At 47.6% G+C, this 12,238-nt stretch overlaps 1 protein-coding gene across 3 annotated transcripts in view; it reads right to left on the bottom strand.

Moving 5' to 3' along the window:
• The window catches only part of SLC7A6 (solute carrier family 7 member 6), a 43,153-nt gene that overhangs the window by 29,830 nt on the left and 1,085 nt on the right, over positions 1-12,238 (bottom strand). Inside the window, exons 2-3 of one of the 3 annotated variants that reach the window (XM_025370234.1) lie at positions 10,073-10,200; positions 7,282-7,332 (exon numbers count right to left, since the gene is read on the bottom strand). The exons of 1 other annotated variant lie outside the window; for it this stretch is intronic. The gene's annotated coding sequence lies outside the window, so the exon portion shown is untranslated. The remainder of the gene's footprint in view (positions 1-7,281; positions 7,333-10,072; positions 10,201-12,238) is intronic. One more of the 3 variants, XM_025370233.1, reaches the window with a different exon arrangement.

Below are 12,238 nucleotides of genomic sequence, written 5' to 3'. Positions count from 1 at the left end.
AAAAAAAAAAAAAAAAAAAAAAAAAAAGAAAATACACGCCTGGCTGGGCGCAGTGGCTCCCACCTGTAATCTCAGAATGTTGGGAGGCCGAGGCAGGCGGATCACAAGGTCAGGAGATCGAGACCATCCTAGCCAAAATGGTGAAACCCCGTCTCTACTGAAAATACAAAAATTAGCTGGGCATGGTGACACATACCTGTAATCCCCACTCGAGAGGCTGAGGCAGGAGAATCGCTTGAACCAGGGAGTCGGAGGTTGCAGTGAGCCAAGGTCGCACCACTGCACTATAGCCTGGTGACAGAGCGAGACTCGGTCTCAAAAAAAAAAAAAATACATGCCTATGTATCACTGTGTCTGCAACACCTACCTTACTCTCCCACGTTGCTGCTTGCCCATTCAACATCTTTCTTTTTCCAAAGTACTCAAAAGAGAGGGGTTACGTAATAAGACAGGGTGGAGAAAGGACATCCAGGGGCATCCCAACCCAGGGCTAATTTGCCATTGGCGTATTTGCTTTCTTCCGCAGCATGCCCCTCGTGTCGGATTCCACTTTAACCTACCTAGGAAGGACCCAGAATCTATCAAAGGAAAATCAGCACCTTCCTGACTCTGCACCCAGCGTGACCTTCTCCCTCCCTCAACTCCTATGCCAGTCACACTTCCGATCCCTTGATCCCATCTCATCTTCAGAAGAAAGCTGGTGGGCCATTTGATTCCCACCCATGAATTAGTCCTTTAAGGTCATGGAGATAACCTCCAAGAATCAGCAATAGGAACAGGATTGGCAAGCACATCATCTTTCCAGAAGCCTCTTATCTATTCAACAAATGTGTATGTGATGTGCCAAACCTGGCCTCGTGGAGCTCAGAGCAAGGAAACCACAGTCAAGAGTGAGTAGTTATTAGGGAAAATGCTGATCTCCACAGCTGCCACCCAAAACTCCTGCCTTCCCTATCCCAAACCCCTTCAAGTCTGGACCTGAGCCCAAGTAAAAAAGCTCCTCCCAGGCCCCAGTCAAGCCTTCCCCCAGTCCCAGGAGTGCCTACCTCTGCTTCAGTGAGGCTGAGCTTTAAGGCAGCACCACTTTTGCTCTCGCTCTGGCACCAAGTCATGCAGGTTTCCCTACAGAGGCACGTGGAAACATACTTGTTTTCATGTGCCTGTCAGGTGAGCCCCGGCATCCATTAGAACAAAACCGGTAAACAGCTGGGGAGCCTATAGTCTCACATAAGAGTCAGGTGCAGAGAGACCTAGGATGCCTTTTCTACCCGTCAACATGGAGACGAGCAGAGAAATCTGACCCCAGTGACCAATACAGCTCCCCCTATTCCATCACACTCTAGCTGGGAGGAGGGAATGGGGTTACTAGGTATTCCCTTTGTATTCATAAAACCTGGCACTGGTGATGCTGATATGGCTTTATCAGATTTGTCAGATACACTGGTGAAACTACCCAGTGGCCTTATTTGGAGAGATGGGGCACAGTCACAGTCCCACAAGACCTCATGCCTAGGATTTCAGTCGCAGCACCCGAATGAAAGACAAGGTTCCTGCTGGAAGGTTAAGGACTCCTTCTGCCAAGGAGAGTAGCAGAATCACACATAACTGAAGGCAGATAAGACTTCTTTCTCTTTCAATCTCTCTCTCTCTCTCTTTTTTATTCAAGAGACAGGGTCTCACTTTGTCAGCCAGGCTGGAGTGCAATCATGCAATCGTAACTCACTGCAGCCTCCAACTCCTAGGCTCAAGCAGTCCTCTATCTCGGCCTCCTGAGTAGCTAGGACTACAGTTGCTCGCCACCATGCCCAGCTATTTTTTTTTCTAATTTGTTTGTAAAGACAGTGTTTCGCTATGTTGCCCAGGCTGGTCTTGAACTCCTGGCCTCAATTGATCCTCCTACCTTGGCCTCCTGAAGTGCTCAAATTACAGGTGTGAGCCACCATGCCAGGCTTCGTTCTCTTCATTCAGTAACAAAATGCATGCTGGGTGCAGTGGCTCACACCTGTAATCCCAGCACTTTGGGAGGCTGAGGCAGGTGGATCACAAGTCTAAGAGATTGAGACCATCCTGGGCAACATGGTGAAACCCCGTCTCTACTAAAAATACAAAAAAAATTTAGCTGGGCGTGATGGCATGCACTTGTAGTCCCAGCTACTCAGGAGGCTGAGGCAGGAGAATCACCTGAACCTGGGAGGCAGAGGTTGCAGTGAGCCGAGATAGCACCACTGCACTCCAGTCTGGTGACAGAGCAAGACTCTGTCTCAGAAAGAAAGAAAGAGAGAGAGAGAGAGAGAGAGAGAGAGAGAGAAAGAAAAGAAAAATGCAATTGTTATCAAGAGCCTGTCCTTGGCAAAAGTAATTAAAGTTCCTACCTGTTTGCTAAACACCCAAGAGCAAAATTGTAATGTAACCCTAGCAGCTCCCAAGAGCACGTGACTAAGTCCTAGGCTGGCTTGGCCACACGTACAACCTCAAGGCCATCCCTTACCTCCTCCCCATATCTAAACTTCACCTTGGCAGGGCACAGTGGTGCATACCTGTAATCCCAGCACTTTGGGAGGCCAAAGCAGGTGGATCACTTGAGCCCAGGAGACCAGCCTGGGCAATGGCAAAACCCTGTCTACACCACAAAACTACAAAAGTTAGCTGGGCATGGTGGCACACACCTGTAGTCTTAGTTACTCAGGAGGCTGAAGTGGGAGGATCACCTGAGCCCAAGAAGGTTCAGGCTGCAGTGAGCCGTGATCACACCACTGCACTCCCGCCTGGGTGACAGAGAGACCCTGTCTCAAAAAACAAACAACAAAAATTACAAATAAAATGGGGCCAGACATGATGGCTCACGCCTGTAATCCTAGTACTTTGGGAGACCAAGGCCGGAGGATCGCCTGAAGCCAGGATTTCAAGAGTAGCCTGGGCAACATAGGGAGGCACCGTCTCTACAAAAAAATGAAATAAGAGAAAACTAGGCCAGGGACAGTGGTCCACACCTGTAATCCAGCACTTTGGGAGGCTGAGGCAAGAGGATTGCTTGAGCCTGGGAGTCCGAGACCAGCCCAGACAACATGGCAAGACTCCATCTCTACAAAAATACAAAAATTAGCTGGGCACAGTGGCACATGCCAGCTACTTGGGAGGCCAAGGTGGGAGTATCTCTTGAGCCAAAGAAGTCAGGGCTGCGGTGAGCCATTATCACGCCACTGCATTCCAGCCTGGGCGACAGAGCAAGACTCTGTTTCAAAAAACAAAAAAATCTAGTATAAAATGGAAAGTCCTCAACTTCCACCTTCCACTCAGGATGCACAGCACCATTCCCACTCCAGTGACAAACAACACTTTTTCTTGGAGCCATCAGAAAGCTGAAGTTACAGGGCAACCAACTAGATTGAAACTCATGGGGCCGGGCGCGGTGGCTCACACCTGTAATCCCAGCACTTTGGGAGGCTGAGGCGGGTGGATCATGAGGTCAGGAGATCGAGACCATCCTAACTAACACGGTGAAACCCCGTCTCTACTAAAAATACAAAAAACTAGCCAGGTGTGGTGGCGGGTGCCTGTAGTCCCAGCTATTCGGGAGGCTGAGGCAGGAGAACGGTGTGAACTTGGGAGGCGGAGCTTGCAGTAAGCAGAGATCGCGCCACTGCACTCCAGCCTGGGGGACAGAGCCAGACTCCATCTCAAAAAAAAAAAAAAAAAAGAAAGAAACTGATGGAAAGACGGCCACCTCCAAGGAGATAGAGAGATACAAGGTCTGGCTCACCTGTGGCAGTGGGAGAAAGATGAGACAACCATTTAGGTGAGTCAGAAGAATTCAGGTAAATTTTTAAAAAAATTACCAAATGTCAATTGTGGGTCAGGAAGAGCCACAGACACTCAGGTTTTTTCCATATACCTCAGTGGGTACTCATAAGAAATACTGGGCAGGTAACCTGAGAAAACCTCTCTTGGTAGTGCTGGCTTATGGGAGGGAAAATACAAAGGCCAACCTATACCCTTCTTCTCTGAAGAATAAATACCATAAACCCCTGGGAAAGGGCAGCAAACTCTGTCACTCCTGAGGCAGCTGGGGCAGGATAAAAACAAAAACAAAAACAAAATAAAACAAAACAAAACTCTATGCCTGGAGGAGGGGTAGGAAATTCTGGGCAAGACCACTGGAGGTGCTTTCTCCTGGGAAAAGGGCAGGAGCACCCAGAAAGATCCACTCCCAAGACCCAGGGAAACAAACAGGGCCTGCCTAAGACTGAGGCTGAACCAGGACAACGGAGAAATCCCCACTCCCTACCACCAGGTTAGCAAGCACCCAGGAACAAGCAACAGTAGTCTACCACTGAGACCGTGTACTGAGGCATAGGTGCACAGAGAAATCCTAAAGCTGAGGGTGGCTGGACGCAGTGGCTTACACCTGTAATCTCCAGGGGCTAAGGCTGGAGGAACTTGAGGTCAAGAGTTCGAGACCAGCCTGGGCAACATGGCAAGACCCCCATCTCTAAAAAAAAAAAATTAAAAAGTAGCCAGGCATGATGGCACACGCCTGTAGCCCCAGCCATTTACTCAGAAGGCTAAGAGGTAAGTTTGAGCTCAGGAGTTGGAGGCTGCAGTGAACCATGATGGCACTACTGGCATTCCAGTCTGGGTGACAGAGTGAGATGACTGAGTGAGACCTTATTTTCTTTCTTTTTTTTTTTTTTTTGAGACAGAGTCTTGCTTTGTCACGCAGGCTGGAGTGCAGTGGTACGATCTCGGCTCACTGTAACCTCTGCCTCCTGGGTTCAAGGGATTCTCTCGCCTCAGCCTCCAGAGTAGCTGGGACTACAGGGGTGCACTACCACGCCTGGCTAATAAGCTGAGGGTATGGATGGAGGATAACCACTGAGAAAAAGCCTCCCTCCAGCAAATCAACCATAAGCTGGCAAGGAAACACGAGAAGAATTTGAAGCCACTGGTGCACCTAACGTAACCATAGCAACAATAACACCCAAACACAACTGTCTCCTGACTAGGAGTTCAAACTCCCATACAAACAGTCTAGCAAAGAAAAGCTGTACCCAGTTCCCAAAATAAATGCTATATACCGCAGTCTCTACTGCTCCACGTACCATATCTGGCAATCAGTAACAAGTTACAAGCAACATTAAAAAAGCAAGAAAAACAACCCACTATCAAGAGGTAAAGTAATCAATAGGACCAGACTTAGAGATGACCCAGATAATGGAAACATCAAACAATGAATTTAAAATAATTGTGTTTGATACATTAAAGACTCTACTGAAAAAGTTGAACAGCATAAGGAAACAAATGTGGAACTTTAGCAGTGAGATGAAAACCAAAAGGGTTAAAATGGAAAAAGTGAAAAAATAGAACAGAACATCAAGTTGTGGGGCAATACCAAATAGCCTAGGTAAATATTTTTTAAATACATATTTTTGGTTTTTTTTTTTTTTTTTTTTTTTTTGAGACAGAGTCTTGCTTTGTCGCCCAGGTTGGAGTGCTGTGGCGCAATCTCGGCTCACTGCAATCTCTGTCTCCCGGGTTCAAGCAATTCTCCTGCCACAGCCTCCTAAGTAGCTGGGATTATAGGCGTGTGCCACCACAACCAGCTAATTTTTGTATCTTTAGCAGAGACGGGGTTTCACTATGTTGATCAGGCTGGTCTCAAACTCCTGACCTCATGATCTGCCCGCCTCGGCCTCCCAGAGTGCTGGGATTACAGGCATGAGCCACCGCGCCCGACTCTTTTTTTTTTTTTTTTTTTTTTTAGATGGAGATTCGCTCGTTGCCCAGGCTGGAGTGCGGTGGCTCAATCTCAGCTCACAGCAACCTCCGCCTCCCAAGTTCAAACAATTCTCCTGCCTCAGCCTCATGAGTAGCTGGGATTACAGGCACATGTCCCCATACCCAGCTAATTTTTATATTTTTAGTAGAGACGGGGTTTCACCATGTTGGCCAGAATGGTCTTGATCTCTTGACCTCGTGATCCGCTCGCCTCAGCCTCCCAAAGTGCTGGGATTACAGGTGTAAGCGATGATGTCTGGCCCCGGCTAATTTTGTATTTTTAGTAGAGACAGGGTTTCTCCATGTTGGTGAGGCTGGTCTCGAACTCCTGACCTCAGGTAATCCACCCACCTCGACTTCCCAAAGTGCTGGGATTACAGGCGTGAGCCACTGCGCCCAATCACATTTTTGCTCTTTTTTTTTTTTTTTTTTTTTTTTGAGACGGAGTCTCGCTCTGTAGCCCAGGCTGGAGTGCAGTGGCCGGATCTCAGCTCACTGCAAGCTCCGCCTCCCGGGTTCACGCCATTCTCCGGCCTCAGCCTCCCGAGTAGCTGGGACTACAGGCGCCCGCCATCTCGCCCGGCTATTTTTTGTATTTCTTAGTAGAGACGGGGTTTCACTGTGTTCGCCAGGATGGTCTCGATCTCCTGACCTCGTGATCCGCCCATCTCGGCCTCCCGAAGTGCTGGGATTACAGGCTTGAGCCACCGCGCCCGGCCTTTTGCTCATTTTTAATAACTTTAGAATATAACTGACCACCCAAAACAAAAATAGTAGTAATGTATTATGGGATTATAGCATATTTAAACGCAAAAATGTCAAGCTGGGCACGGTGGCCCACACCTATAATCCTTGCACTTTGGGAGGCTGAGGCAGGGGGAATCATTTGAGCCCAGGAGTTTGAGACCAGCCTGGGCAACACAGCAAGACCCTGTCTCTACAAAAAATACAAAAATTAGCCAGGCATGGTGACACACGCCTGTAGTCCCAGCTACTCAGGAGGCTAAGACAGGATGATCCCTTGAACCCGGGAGTCAGAGGTTGCACTGAGCTGAGAGATCGCATCACTGCACTCCAGCCTGGGCACTTGAGTGAGACTTGGTCTCCAAAAAAACAAGTGAAATGTCTGGCCAGTCAGTGGGAGGCCAAAAAAGGGAGGGAGGATCACTTGAGGCCGAGTTCAAGACCAGCCTGGGCCACATAGGGAGACCTCTGTCTCTACAAAAGGAAGGAAAGAAAGAAGGAGGGAAGGAGGGAAGGAGGGAAGGAAAGAAGGAGGGAAGAGAAGGGAAGAGGGAAGGCGGGAAGAAGGGAGGAAGGGAGGAAGGAAGGTGAACTGGCTGTATTAACATCAGACATTTTCTGTCACGGTACTTATTCTTCAGGTAACAATTGATAAAAAAGAATAAATAATGGCGAAAAGCTACTAAGACTTCATTTTGAAGGAATTTGCATTTAATTAATCACAATAGTAGCTACATACATTCCAAAAACAGCAGTGCCTACCTGTGTGAGACGCGTTGTCTATCCTATCCCCAGAGTAGATCTGCAGACCCTCTGTAACAATGGAATGAAAATCGCTGATTCAAAAGGCCAATAATTAAGACATTACCTCCAGCTAGGCATTATGACAGAGTCATCAAAATTCTACCAGATCACCCTTCTGAATTGGCTATCCTTTCCCTCAATTTTTATCCATTTCATAAGAGAAATTGCTACTTCCAATTAGTTACAGGTGCAATGAAAAAAAAGAGAGAAATTGGTATGTAAGGATCATACACAATATCAATCTCTCTCAGCCTGGGTAACATGGCAAAATCCCATCTCTACAAAAAAAAACCACACACACACAAAATTAGGCTGGGTGCAGTAGCTCAAGTCTGTAATCCCAGCACTTTGAGAGGCCAAGGTAAGAGGATGGCTTGAGGCCAGAAGTTTGAGACCAACCTGGGCAACACAGCAAAAATAAAAAAAATTTTTTTTTTTTGAGACAGAGTTCTGCTCTTGTTGCCCAGGCTGGAGTGCAATGACGCAATCTTGGCTCACTGCAACCTCCGCCTCCTGGGTTCAAGCGATTCTCCTGCCTCAGACTTCTGAGTAGCTGGGATTACAGGCCTGCGCCACCATGCCTGGCTAATTTTTTATATTTAGTAGAGACGGGGTTTCACCATGTTGGTCAGGCTGGTCTCGGTTTCACCATGTTGGTCAGGCTGGTCTCGGACTCCTAGGACCTCAGGAGATCCGCCTGCCTCGGCTTCCCAAAGTGCTAGGATTACAGGCGTGAGCCACCGCGCCCAGCCAACAAAAAAATTTAAAATTTTTTTTTAAATTCCTGCAGTCTCCTGCAGCAGGTAATAAAGGAATTTAACAGACTACTAAAATTTCCCCATGAAAATTTAACCACGAAACTGCCACAAGCAATTTTTGGAATAAATGAATTTATCACAATTCAATTACATCAGAAAATGATGGGATGAAATGGGGGAAGCTCAATTACAAAGGAAGTTTTACAAACTGGATTTGAAACCAAAATTTTTGTAATGAATAAAGGAAAAAATGCTATTGAGAATGTTTGGAAAAACTCAAAACCATTTTTACTGTGTACTCTCACACCACAACAATCAACACAGAAGAGTTCTGTGACCAAATGTTGGGGGGAGGGTTCCCCACTAACAAGCAATCATTTCTCCCCAGGGACACCAGCTGAGTGTCCTCCAGTTCAATCTCAACACTATCTACCTGGAAACAGCATCAGATCCCACAGCGGAAAGGCTCAGTCCCACAGACTGCCCCTCCCTCACAGGATACCTGGCACAAATCCAGGCCTCCTGAACTTCTGACCGAACTGTTTGAAGTTGGGGCTCCCAAGACCCCTCTTTCAGTTCAATTATTTTGCTAGAATGGCTCACAGAACTCAGAGAAACACTTACATTTACTGGTATATTATAAAGGGTGTTACAAAGGATACAGATGAAGAAGTTTGCAGAGCCAGGAAGGGGGAAGGGTCACAGACTTTCCTTGTCCTCCTAGGGAGAAGTACCATCCAGGAACCTCCACGTGTCCAGCTATCCGGAAGCTCCCTAAACCCCTGGCCTCTTGGGTTTTTATGCAGGCTTCATTACATAGGCATGAGTGATTAAGCCACTGGCCATTGGTGATCAACTTAACCTCACCCTCCTCCTTCTCCCCTCCCCCGAGGTTGGGGGTAGGGCTCAAAGTCCCAACCCTCTAATCCTGACTTGGTCTTTCCAGTGACCAGTCCCCATCCTGAAGCTCTCTAGGCGCTGCCAGCCACCAGTCATCAGCATACAAAAATACATTACTTTGGTCTTTCTAAGTATTTTAGGAGTTGTATGCTAGGAAATGGGCTGAAGACCAAAAAATATTTTGCTGTATCACAGAGAAATACATCAAAATATTTTTATTTCCCCCTCTGGTTGAATCAAAATCTTAACTGTGGTGAAAACACAGAAGACTTTTTCTTATAAAACTCTGAGTTTATGGTTGGGCGCAGTGTCTCACGCCTGTAATCCCAGCATTTTGGGAGGTTGAGGCGGGTGAATCGCCTGAGGTCAGGAGTTCAGGACCAGCCTGGCCAACACAGTGAAACCCCATCTGTGCTAGAAATATAAAAAATTGTCCAGGCATGATGGCGGGCGCCTATAATCCCAGCTATTTGGGAGGCTGAGGCAGGAGAATCACTTGAACCCGGGAGGTGGAGGTTGCAGTGATCCGAGATTGCGCCATTGCACTCCAGCCTGGGCAACAAGAGCAAAACTCCGTCTCAAAAAAAAAAAAAAAAAAAAAATCCACCACAATTGGGAGGCCAGGGCGGGCAGATTACCTGAGCTCAGGAGTTCGTGACCAGCCTGGCCAAGATGGTGAAGCCCCGTCTCTACTAAAAATACAATAATTAGCTAGGCATGGTGGCGGGCGCCTGTAATCCCAGCTGCTTGGGAGGCTGAGGCAGAAGAATCACTTGAACTCGGGAGGCGGAGGTTGCAGTGAGCAGAGATCACACCACTGCACCCCAGCCTGGGTGACAGAATGATACTCTGTCTCCAAAAAGAAAAAAAAGAAAAAACCCACCCAATTACTCTTCAGAAAGAGTTGTAATATAAATATATAATTTATTTTTATAATAAATTACAGTGTTATTTAACATGTAATACTAAAGAATTGTTAATTATGTGTAAGCCATTCTCTTTACTAGTATTGTGTTCATACTGTATACAAATAAGTAAAAACTCTTTGTAAATCACACAAACAAAAGAAAAGACAGCGCAACAATATTCACCTGTCAAGAAATACGTGAACATCACACTTTCATAAGCCACCTCCTCATAAATGGGTCCAGTACTGAGAAGGAAATGAAGTCCCTGCAGCAAGGCCTAATTTCACTTGTCTGCCTCGGCCACATAAACTCTGCAACAAAGAGTGGGAGGGAACTGATCAAAAAATGAACCCTTTTAACCTGAGAAAGCTGATTTAAAAAAATATGTATATATATATTTACGTAATTTTAAAAAATTAACCGGCCGGGCGCGGTGGCTCAAGCCTGTAATCCCAGCACTTTGGGAGGCCGAGACGGGTGGATCACGAGGTCAGGAGATCAAGACCATCCTGGCGAACACGGTGAAACCCCGTCTCTACTAAAAAATACAAAAAACTAGCCGGGCGAGATGGCGGGCGCCTGTAGTCCCAGCTACTCGGGAGGCTGAGGCAGGAGAATGGCGTGAACCCGGTAGGTGGAGCTTGCAGTGAGCTGAGATCCGGCCACTGCACTCCAGCCTGGGCGGCAGAGCGAGACTCCGTCTCAAAAAAAAAAAAAAAAAAAAAAATTAACCAAGAAAGCAGCAGAATGATATTTCCTTGTAAAATCTAAATTTTACATGCCCAGCAGGGGCAGTCCTAATTACTGGCAGGTTCCATGACACCCACAGGGTGGGTATAACTGAAGCAGTCAGTCCAAACCTGTCAGAGAACTGGCCTTGTCACATTAAATCATGCATGTCTAGGCAGCTCTGGGGCCCCAGGTCCCGTGGGCACCGTTTGCATAACTTTTTTCTTTTTTTTTTTGGAGACGGAGTCTCACTCTGTCGCCCAGGCTACAGTGCAATGGCACACTCTTGGCTCACTACAACCTCTGCCTCTCGGGTTCAAGCCATTCTCCTGCCTCAGCCTCCCGAGTAGCTGGGACTACAGGCACCCGCCACCACGCCTGGCTCATCTTTTGTATTTTTAGTAGAGACGGGATTTCACCATGTTAGCCAGAATGGTCTCGATCTCCTGACCTCGTGATCTGCCCACCTCAGCCTCCCAAAGTGCTGGGATTACAGGCCTGAGCCACTGTGCCCGGCCTGCATAACTTTTTTAGAAACTAATCTACATCCAAGAGATTACAGCAGGAAACACAAAGGTCAGCAAATTTCTTCTACTAAGAAGTTCCACGGAGATGGGGATCATAAAAGCGGTATATGCCATAAAAATACATCCATGGCCAAATAGGGAAGGAGGACAAAGAGAGGAAGAGAGGAGAAAATCAGGCTGGTGGTTTTCCACACACTTGCCAGGAAAATAAACTCCAGTATAATGACTTGAATGACGATCTGAGATCAAAGTTGGGAAGCAAAAGCCATCTGCACAGCACACACGGGACCCGAGTAATGCAGGCGGCCTGGGCAGGTCCCCAAAGGGCCTCACCGCCACCAAAAAGAGGTGGAACTGATATCAGGAAGCAGTCACAGCCTTTCAAGTCTGCTCCTCCCAGATCTGAAATCTGGGAGCAGCTCTGAGAGATAAGCTCCCGATGGCTGGGCACTGAACTGCCGCCCTGCGAGCCGAGCTGGCCCTGGCTTTTTCCCCCATCAAGGGCAGAGACTAAATTCTTTTTAACTGTGTCACCAAGCCCAGGGCATACAAGAGGTACTCAAAAACGTGTTCGCCGAGCTGAGCTGGCCCTGGCTTTTTCCCCCATCAAGGGCAGAGACTGAATTCTTTTTAACTGTGTCACCAAGCCCAGGGCATACAAGAGGTACTCAAAAACGTGTTCGCCGACACCCTGATTCCTATTTATACTGACCATTACACAACATGTTTGCTTAGAGCCCAGCAAAGAATTTTCAGAATGTTTCACGTCTATCTCCCCACATTCAGGACGAGAGATAGTCACACAAGATGACAGGCTATGGGGACGCTCAAAAGAGCCATAATCACCGGGGCCACGTGGGTTCCCCAGCGCCAGCAGCCCAACGCTCCAGGCCCCAACACGCCGCAAAACCTTGCGGCATTCTCTAAAGTAAATGGACTGATTTTAAAATGATAATCGTCATTCTTGCGACAGCCCCAGGAAGCCTGGCTCCTGCAGTCCTGAGCCCGCATCTTTCTCCGCCCCACCGCGGCCACCACACAGCACAGGTTCTCTGTCCTGCAGTCGGAAGCGCAGTCACGGTCCCACTCTGGG

Source organism: Theropithecus gelada, chromosome 20 (assembly GCF_003255815.1).
Source record: "Theropithecus gelada isolate Dixy chromosome 20, Tgel_1.0, whole genome shotgun sequence".
Taxonomy (NCBI): domain Eukaryota; kingdom Metazoa; phylum Chordata; class Mammalia; order Primates; family Cercopithecidae; genus Theropithecus; species Theropithecus gelada.
This window is presented reverse-complemented; position numbering and strand designations above follow the sequence as displayed.